Source organism: Merops nubicus, unplaced genomic scaffold (assembly GCF_000691845.1).
Source record: "Merops nubicus isolate BGI_N331 unplaced genomic scaffold, ASM69184v1 scaffold10099, whole genome shotgun sequence".
Lineage (NCBI taxonomy): Eukaryota > Metazoa > Chordata > Aves > Coraciiformes > Meropidae > Merops > Merops nubicus.
This window is the reverse complement of record NW_008633060.1, coordinates 81,588-91,778: the sequence shown is the minus strand read 5'-3', so window position 1 is coordinate 91,778 and position 10,191 is coordinate 81,588.

Sequence of the window (10,191 nt, the reverse complement as noted above, 5' to 3'; positions counted from 1 at the left end):
AATATCTGTGCAGTTGAATTATGGAGGGAGAAGAGGGAAGATGCTCAGGGGTTGATTATACTTGCATGCTGATACTATTGACTGTACAGAGGATGGGATCAAGCTGTTTCTGCACAGTACACTGTCTTTATTGTTCAATATCTACTTGGAAGACTAAACAGAAAGCTTATTCACATTTTAAATCTCACATTGTCCCCTTACCTAAAATTTAAACAAGATTTAAGTGGTGCGTAGGACCTGCTCAGGGTGTACTGTGCTCTTAGGTTGCCTACTAACAATGTTGTCTTCACTGTGCAGGTCTAAAGTGCTGAGAGGGCTTGGGTAGAGCAACAGGATGAAGGGAAGGGGTAGAATTTGCTGTGTTTCTTGTGCATAAGGTACAACTATCACGAAACGAAGAGGACTCAGGATAGACACTGTGGATGTTAACTTTGTCCCCTCTTTTAGGTGATACCGTTCATTATTAATTTAAAAATACTGGACAGAAAAGAAACCTAGTACCAGTCTAGTAAAAAATAGATGGAAAGCTGCACAGCATATTGTACTGATGTAAGTAGAACTATCTGCATATAATGTGATTTTATTTATTGTTTTTGTGTAGAGGAGAGTGCATAATCATGACTGTGGATATAGCCTTTGTTTATTTGTATAATGTATTTTATTACTTTTACGACTTGGTAGTTTAAAATATATATGTTCATCGTTGTCCTTTGTGTTTTTATCCTGTGTGTTTTCTTTCACATGTTTTAAAAATGCTAGAATATCACATAACCTGAATTGTAACAAAATGTTTCTATTAAAGACATAGGTATATGTTATTATCTGTTTCTGTGGTGTCTTTGGTGACCTGTTTGCTACATTCTTCATCTGTTTCCTAAAGACGGTACAGTCAGATGGTACAGAGTTAATAGGAGGGCTATTCTGGGTCTAAGACACCATATAAACTACCAATATTAAGTAAATTATTAAATCAGGAATCAATCTAACCTTTCTTTGGTGCCATACTTTAGGCCCAGCTGGCAGCTAAGCACTGTGCGGCTGCTTGTTCGCTCCTGCCCGCCCTTCCCCCCCTCCCCCTCAGGTGGGATGGGGGATAGAATCAGGAGAGGAGAAATAATAATAACAGTAATACTAATGAAAGGATATACAAAGCAAGTGATGGCACAATGCAGCTGCTCAGCACCTAGAAGCTGGTGCCCAGCCTCTCCCTGAGCTGCAATGCCTCCTTCCCCTCAGCCAGCTCCCTCAGTTTATGTGCTGAGCGTGACATCACATGGGATTGAACTTCCCCTTGGCTAGTTCAGGTTGGCTGTCCTGGCTGTTTCCCCTTCCAGGCTCTAGTGAAAGTTATCTCTGTCCCAGAGGAACCCAGGACATTAGCCACCCCTTATGCTATGCCTTCTATGTCATGCCCAGATCCTACACTTTCCTGTTAATCACCACTCCTTTTCCTGTCTTTGAGAGATACGTACACACAAATATATATTTCATTCCCTTAGTCTGTGGGCCATCCCTCTGAAGTGTTCATTGAGTGCATTTAATCCACAACTGTGGGACTTCATCTGTCCTAAAGGTCTTTAAGGACAGGAGAGGTGGTGTCAGATTGTTGTATGCTGCATTCTGAGCTCACTTTCGGTGTATTTGGTGCAGAGACCGTGCACCATCTGTGGGTTTAAGATGTTCATCTTGAGGAAGTTTCTGGGCACCAGTTGCTGAAACCTGTTAAGTTCCACCATTGCTGCACTTCTCTCAGGTTCATCAAAGTCCATCCTTCATTAATTTAGGTGATTCTTACTGCAATAACATTGATGCTGCATATAGCAACTGTACTAGTGATAACCAGTGGCAGGGTTGTTTAGAAATTAACATCATACAATTTATTGGCTGTTCTCATCCCCTCGAAGTACACATCAAACTTTGTCCCCATCCTCCCACATCCTTCCCACCTACCAAATGCAGCCAGGTCCTTGAGCAAAAGTAACCCCACGGATAGAATTACCTTTGCCCAAGGCAGGACTAACCCACACTGTCCTCCTTAACATATTCTTCATGTGCAATACAGGGACTTTATCCCCTTCTACAGTATGTGGGAGTTTTGATGGGGCAGGGCCAGCTCAATTGGCAGATCCTCTTGTGTTAAACTAACCAGGTTGCTTTTGCTAAATGTGTGTCCCAATGTTTGAAGCTTCCACCCCTCATTGCTTTCAGTGTAGTTTTTAACAGTCTGTTGTATCATTTGATTTTCCCAGAGGCTGGTGATGGTAGGGGATGTGATACACCCTCTCGATGCTGTGGTCTTCTGCCCAGGCTTCTATGAGGCTGTTTTGGAACTGAGTGCCCTAGTCTGACTCAAATCTTTCTGGAGAGCCATGTAGCCACAAGACTTTTCAAGGCCCAGGATGGTGTTCCAGGCAGTGATGTGGGGCACTGGGTAGGTTTCCAGCCACCCCGCCACCGAGTGGTGGCTTCCACCATTGTAAGGACATAGTGCCTGTCTTGGTGAGTCTGTGGCAGTGTGATGTGGTCAGCCTGCCAGGCCTCTCCGTATTTATATTTCAGCCAACGTACCCTATACCACAGAGGCTTTAACTGCTTGGCTTGTTTGGTTGCACGATGTTTCACATTCATGGATAACCTCTGCAATAGTGTCCATTGTCAAGTCCACCCATCAATCACAAGCCTATTTTTATGTTGTATCTCTTCCTTGATGATTTGAGTTGTCACGGGCCCCCTGAGCTATAAATTCCTTACCCTTATGTTGCCAGAGCAAATCCACCTAAGCCATTTTAATCTTAGCAGTCAGATCCACTGGGTAACTGTTTTGATGTACTTCAGTGGCCTGTCTCTTGGGTACATGGGCATCTGTGTGATGTCCTTTTACAAGTAGGTTCTCTAGCCAGGCAGCAATGTCTTGCCACAATGAGGCAGCCCAGATGGGTTTCTCTCTGTGCTGCTAGTTGCTTGGTTTCCATTGCCGCCACCCACACCAATTGCTGGGTTTCCATTGCCGCAACCACCCCCACAGGACATTTGCCACCATCCATGAATCAGTACAGAGACAGACCACTGGCCATTTTCCTTGACCATCAATGTCTAAAGCCAGTGGGATGGCTTTCACTTCCGCAAACTGCCTCAATTCATCTTCTCCTTCAATAGTTTCTGCAACTTGTCATACAGGACTCCACACAGCAGCTTTCCACCTTCGATGCTTTCACATAATCTGAGAGGACCCATCAGTGAACAGGGCACATAACGTCTCATTTTTTGGCAGGTGGGACCTGTTCAGTGCAGTGGGACAGCTGGACCTCTTCAGCACATGTCACATCCTCTGGCATTATTCCAAAATCTTTTTCTGGTTAGTACATGGTCAATCCCAAAAGTTCTTGGTGACTGGAATTTCCTATTGAAGTTCATTGTGGAGGTGCCTTGACCTTACTTTGTTTTATGACAAAACCACCCTTCAGATGTATTTTAGCTATTTTCTCCCCTTTCTAAAAAACTTCTTCTGTAGTGTTGCCCCATACAATGGTGTCATCAATGTATTGCAGGTGTTCCACGGCTTCACCCTGTTCTATTGTATTCTGGTTCAGGCCATGGCAGATGGTGGGGCTGTGTTTCCACCCCTGGGGCAGTCAGTTCCAGGTGTACTTGATGCCCCTCCCCGTAAAAGCAAACTGTGGCCTGCACTCTCCTGCCAAAGGGATTAGGTGAAATGCAGTAGCCCTATCTGTTGTGCCATACTTCTTGGCTGCCTTCAACTCCAATTCCTGTTGAAGCTCCAGCATGCCTGACACAGCAGCACTCAGCAGTGGTGTGATTTCCTTCAGGCCACGATAGGGCACTGCTGGTCTCTGTTTTCTGTTAGATTTTCACACTGGTACAGGGTACTCCAAGACTCCAGGCAAGGCAGACAGTGGTTTGATTTCCTCCACCTCCAAGGCAGCTATACCAAATGCCCACCAGTACATTTTTGGGTCCTTAAAGTAACTTCTTCTGAAGATGTCAATGCCAGGGATGCACAGGGCCTCTGGGTCAGTCACAATGGGGTGTTTATGCTGCTCCTTCTCAGCTAGACTCACTTCAGCTTCCAATACAGTGAGCTGCTGGGATCCCCCTGTGTCCAGAAACACAGATGGGTTCTGTCCCTTTATAGCTTGATGGCACCACTGCTGTCTGATAGGGCCTTATCGACCCATGGGTCTGGTGTGCCAGGCAATCATCAGATCCACGCAGTCCAATAAACCCACTTGTCCCTTTGCTCCACCTGGCTGCAGGTAGGGCCCCTCTAGTCCTGGCATAGTACTCTTTACTTCCCAAGTTCATGTCAGCTTTCCCAGCTGTGTCCTCTCCCTGCTTTCTTGTGAAAATTAACTCTATCCCATTTGAACCCAGGATACTATGGGAAGAAAATCCCACCCCAGTATTTTAAGGTCTGGGAAAATTTTTGATCAGTATTAACAAACCTTAGATATTTTTCTATTTATTCTGAGTCCTCCAGAAATGCAATTAAATAGGAACCAAAATATTTAAATAGATGAGAAACTTAACTAGTAAGCAGTATTTTTTATCACCTGCAGGGAGTCAAAACTTACACATTTTACTGAACTACAAGTTCAGTTCTTTGCAGCTGTCTTATCAGTTTAGGAGATTTCTGTTTCTTTCTCGTGCTATTAAATGCAGTCTTCAAATTATCCTGTTTTGTCTAGCCTTCTGCTTTCTGTATGCATGTGTCTGTTGTAGCAATGTTGCCAAATTTAAGATTTGTGCTTGAGAGTATGCCAGGCCTTTACAATCTAAAGTAACTTGGCAATGAGTGTGAGGAGAAAGTATCTGATCACACTCGTATCAAAACTACAAGTACTAAGAATTCACTGGAGAGCTGATAAAGGCATAGAAACATCCTCTGGATTAACTATGGACCTGAAGTCTTTCTGCAGCTCAAGAAAGAATGAGTTTAAATGAGTAAAAAAAAGAAACCAGGCTTGGAGAGGCCCATTTAGGTTGGGGAGGCTGCAGTGCCTTTCTGTGGTAAATCTCTAAATATGTCACTAAATTTAATTAACTCAGTACTCCCAACAAGGAAATTGGCAGTGTATCATCAGTTTGTGTAGCTAATTAAATGTGCGAAGAGATTAACTTTCTGGAATTGTAGAAGATATTGCTGATATATGTTAGAACTGAGATGTTTTTAAAACTGCCTCCTCAGAGATACACTTCTAATTGTATGAAAGCTGTAGAGATAGAAATTACTATTTTTCCTGCTTTTGCTTGATCATTATGCTCTTATATCTTTGTCCCATTGCAAACAGAAATTCTGTGGAAGTACTTAGTGATTTTCCAGTATTTCTGGAAACAAAAAAGCATTGTAGACAAAAATTGTACAAATAGGGTTTTCTGTTCCTGATAACTTTAGTAATCATTAAAGGTGTTTTGTGATCTCTTCAAAAGTGCACATTTTACATCACTCATCTCCAGTGTCTTCTAGGAATTTAAGATCTTGTCATCATAAACTAAAGGTTGGTTTAATAATGTTTACTAATATTCTAAGTTTGCTAGAGTTGAAATCAGTAATAATACATGCCTTACCACTCCTATGTTGTAGGGGTATAACATCAGGAAAGACAGCAGGAGAAACTTTTTATATGTTGCCTTCATTGACAGCAGTGGCAAAAAATCTCACTGTCTTCAATGAAATAAAGTTTTCACTCAGATTTAGGAATATGGCATGCAAGTTTATCAACTGAATGTATGTTCAGTATATGACCCTTAGGCTACTACTGCATGTTGAACGTGTCATTACCTTCACAGTGGCAGGACTTTAGTCTATTGTCACTAGATTTTTTTATTGTCACTAGATGTTTTTAATAGTCTAATCTTCAAAATGAATGCTTGAGGTACGTGTGATGAATTGTGTACCGGTATATATACATCAATGTTTATGAAATTGTTCATCCAAATGTGTTTGATTTCTTTTTGTCAGAGAGTATCAGCCAGTCTGACAGGTAAATGTTTCTTTTGGTGAAATTACCTGTGGCAATTATCTTCAGTGGTAGCAACTTTTGGATATCATTTGAGATATCATGTAACCTAGCCGGACAGATTTTTGTGGCTTTCTTAGGAAACTATTTCTTGAGGAACATTCATCACATTTCTGAAAAATTATGTTGGTATTTGAGCCAAATCTTGGTCTTGAACCTCAGCCAATGTTTTCTTGAGTTGAAAGAGTGCTGCCAATAAAAAGTAATTGTACAACTGACAGAACCTCTTTTGTTGCCTCCTAGGAATAACCATAATTTACAGTCTATAATGCCAAAAAGGGTCTCCCTGTGTACATATGCTACTCTTGGTAAATTTTCATGAGTCATCTTAGGGATGGTTCAATGGTCTTCAGGCCTCTGCCCCAGAAAAAGAAAGAACAGCAAAAATTATAACCACAGATTTATGTTTGTCATTGAGCTTGCACACATGTATAGTATGCCTCTGATGAAAAGGATTGCCAGTAAAGGTTATATTGAACTATTTCTTGGACAGCCTCAAAGTGTGGAGTATGCTGAGATTCCTCTGCAGGACTTGTCTCCATGTGCTGTATGGATGATCTAAAGGAGGAATGCACAGCCCCTGACTGAATCCTTTCATGCAAGATTTCTTCAGAACCAGGGAAGAAACCCTATTTTCTCTCATTTGCTACTGCAGTGTCTCGTGCGATACCAACTGGAATAACAGCTTAAGAAATATGTTTCTTTTTTGAAGAAAGATATTTCAGAAGTACCTTTTGTGCTCAGGCATCAAAGGAGCAGATTCAGTGAAAAGGGATTGATAAACCCTTTCAGTTTCGCCAGGGAGAACAAAAAGCACAGCAACAACCTGGTGAGTACAGGATATTAGAGAAATTAAGCTACTGAGTAATGACTAGAAAAAGGCATATTATAGATTGAAGAGATCAGGGCTTTAGGCTATGTTCTCAGAAGAGATTTACCAGAGCAGAGGGCTGGTCAACATCCAACATCCTACCCTCCCAGGACAGAGAGAAATGGGGCTTTCTACTGGGTCCTGGGCAGTTCTAGGAAAGAAATGATGGAGCCTGTCTGGAAACCACCAAAAGGTTTCAAGTGTGTGGACTAATCTCTGTCTTTTTGCATGCATTCTCAAACAGAAATAAACCTCAGAACCACCTGGGATTCACCCAGCACCAGTTATAAATAGGAGTAATGGACTAAAGACATCAAACAAAGGAAAATGTAGGCTATGTATCAGGAAAAATTGCATAAGAGTGTGATCCATTAGCCCTCAGGCACCCCTCCCAAAGGGGGTGGAGGTGGAATTTCTGTTGCTCAAAGCATTAAAACCCCAAACCCTTAGGAGTGTGCAGCAGGAACAATCCTGCAGTGACTGGAGGGAAGATGAGGTGATTTAACTGGTGGTCATTTCCACCTCCAAATCCCTTTTATGTACATGCCAGGATGCCTTTAGTGACAAGCTGTGGTTCAACGCCAGAGCTGAAAGCAGCCTGGACACAGTTAGAGAAAGTGATTCAGAAGTAGACAGGAAAGGAGGTATAGAAAGAGGGGTGGGGGGTTGGGGTGGTAATTTAACTGAGACAAGCCAAAGGCCATAAAAAATTTTCCAGTTCAGTTTGGGATGGGAACTAAGGCTGAAACAAAGAGTGGTTAAGTGATCCCACCATTCCTTGAATATTTATAGATGCGTGTCACATCTCAGTGGCAAGTATGTTTGAAGCCTCATTAACATTGCTTTCCTTGGTCACGGCTTGAGAAATTATTACAGATATTAAGGACTTCTCCCTCCAACACAGATATCATCACTCTGTAAGCCCTCACCTGGGCCTGGCCAGGCAAAGTTCTTCCCCTGCCTGAGCTGGAGCTGAACAAAATTTTCCATCAGCACCAGCACCACTCTTAATTTCCTCCTCCCTACAGCTCCCCCTTCTCTGCCAAGGAAATAAAATGAAGGAGAAATAATCTTTCCTAATCATGAATGTCTGCATAAGACATCATGCTTTATTCCACCCCTTTAAATTGTTAGTCATTCTATAGTCCCTCCCTTCATCACTTGGTTTTGCTCTGTAATTTTTCCCCTCTATTTCTTGCATCGTCCTACTAAGGTTGTGCTCATGTTATTGAGGGAGAAAATACCTTTCTGTAATGATAGGGGTCTGATTTTATATCTGGCTCAGAAGCAGAAATGTAAATTACCAGACACAACTGCATTCCTTCAGAGGACATTGCTTATGTCACCTAGTCATTAGCAAATACCACACAGTGTTATTTTTTTTTTTTTTCATAAAAGATAATACAACTGTCCTTTTTTCATCTTTTTTTTTTCTTTTTTTTTTTTTTGATTGGTTTTGTAGAAATAACTGGATTCGCTCTAATTTCTCAGAGTCTAATTTCCCAGACTCAAGGAATGATCAAAATCCCATTTCAATATTGCAGCCTTCAATCCCATACAGAAAACCTATTGAAAGTAAAGTTTATTGTCTGTCAAACAAACATTATTAGGAGTCTGTGTTCTGCTAGAACATGATGTACCTAACTTGGCAGACTAATGTTAACAGGATAGTACCATTGTAGAGGGAGGAGGCAAAGACACACCCGTACATATCCCATGATGCCAACACAATTCTTCATATTCCTACAGGCCTGTAAAATTTGAAGCTGACTGTGTTGTCTGTAGACCTACAGTCTTGTGTTTAGGCAGCAAAGAGAGCTACGTGGCAGGATAAGATCTTTGAACACTGGTAGCAACTACATCTTACACAAGGCTTCACAAGGGTAAGAAAGCCCTATGGAAATATGAACCAACAGACACCACACGGCATTGACAATGAGCAGTGCTGCCCCTCAAAGACTGTTTTATTGTTTTGGCTGATTGCCAGCTCAGTTTTCCTCGAAGAATAGATTCTTTGACTCAATCACTAAGTAAGTTGATACATCCTGAAACAAATCAAGCTTCTGAGTCAGCCCTTGCATTTCTGTTGTTGATTTGGCTAAATACTGAACCTGACTATGGGGCAAATGCCATAACTTACATGCATCAAAATATGCTGGTTGGGTTAAAATGCTTCCAGATGCAGCAGTCAAGGCTTTGAAAAAGGACTGGTTAAGTCTCTCAGTTCAGGGAATGCCTAATTTGAGATACTTTGATGCATCTCACTTTTCCAGTGACAAAGACTTACTTTGAGAAAATCAGATCTACTTTAGATTGACTCAAGCAGGTCTATGTATAAACAATGACTCTGAAATTTCTAATCATCTGGAAAATGGAAGTATAAAAAAAAAGGGTCAGTCACCAAATCCTCTTCAACCTCCAAATCCTTTGTTACTGTACTAAAAACCCGTCCTTTTTTTGATAAGCGATTCCTTCTCACTAGTAGTTTTGCAAATGCACAAATAGGAAAAACACTGAAAACAGCAAGAAAACTGTATAGGAAAGTTTGCAAAACTGAAAAAAAAAAGCCCCCAAACCCAGAGAAATTATTTCTAATTAAGTTAAAATACTAGTGTAGAAACATATGTGCTCCGTTCATTAGAAAGTCAAGAATGATCCTAATTCTTTTTGGTTTTGCTGTTGAGAATTGACAAAAGTATCTCCTGGAATTCCATAAGCCTCACCAGACCCACTGATGTAACAAACCCAAAGTCAAAATGCCATCTGATGCAAGTCTTTCAGTCAGAAAGATATTCCAGATCTTTGCAGACCTTTCAGCTCTGCAACTTCTATAATTTTTTAAATAGAAAAACTCTATTCTGTTGATCTTAAAAATCTGTATTCTGCAAGAAAAACAGTCCTTTCGCTTTTTAACAGCTTTGTTTTCAAGCATCTAACACAAAGAAATTGCTTAAATATAAAGTAAATACATTAAGTAATGTTGTCTTCACCATTTTTTACTGAAAAACACTTGAAAGGTCAAGTACAAGCTTTGCAGTGAGGTAAAACTAAGAAGATTTCTGTACTTAAGGGCCTCATTATGCCTTTTGCTGTGCTTGCCTTTTTTACTATATGAATGAGTTTATGAAGTCCAATATTTTGTCCATAGCAGGCAAGTTTTGAAACAGCTGGCTAATTTCACTCACCTTTGACAGAGGTGTGGATGGGTATGAAAGCTATTTGGGGTTCAGAGATTTCATGCAAATGGATGACTGAATACAGGGAGAATACAGGGAGAATGTA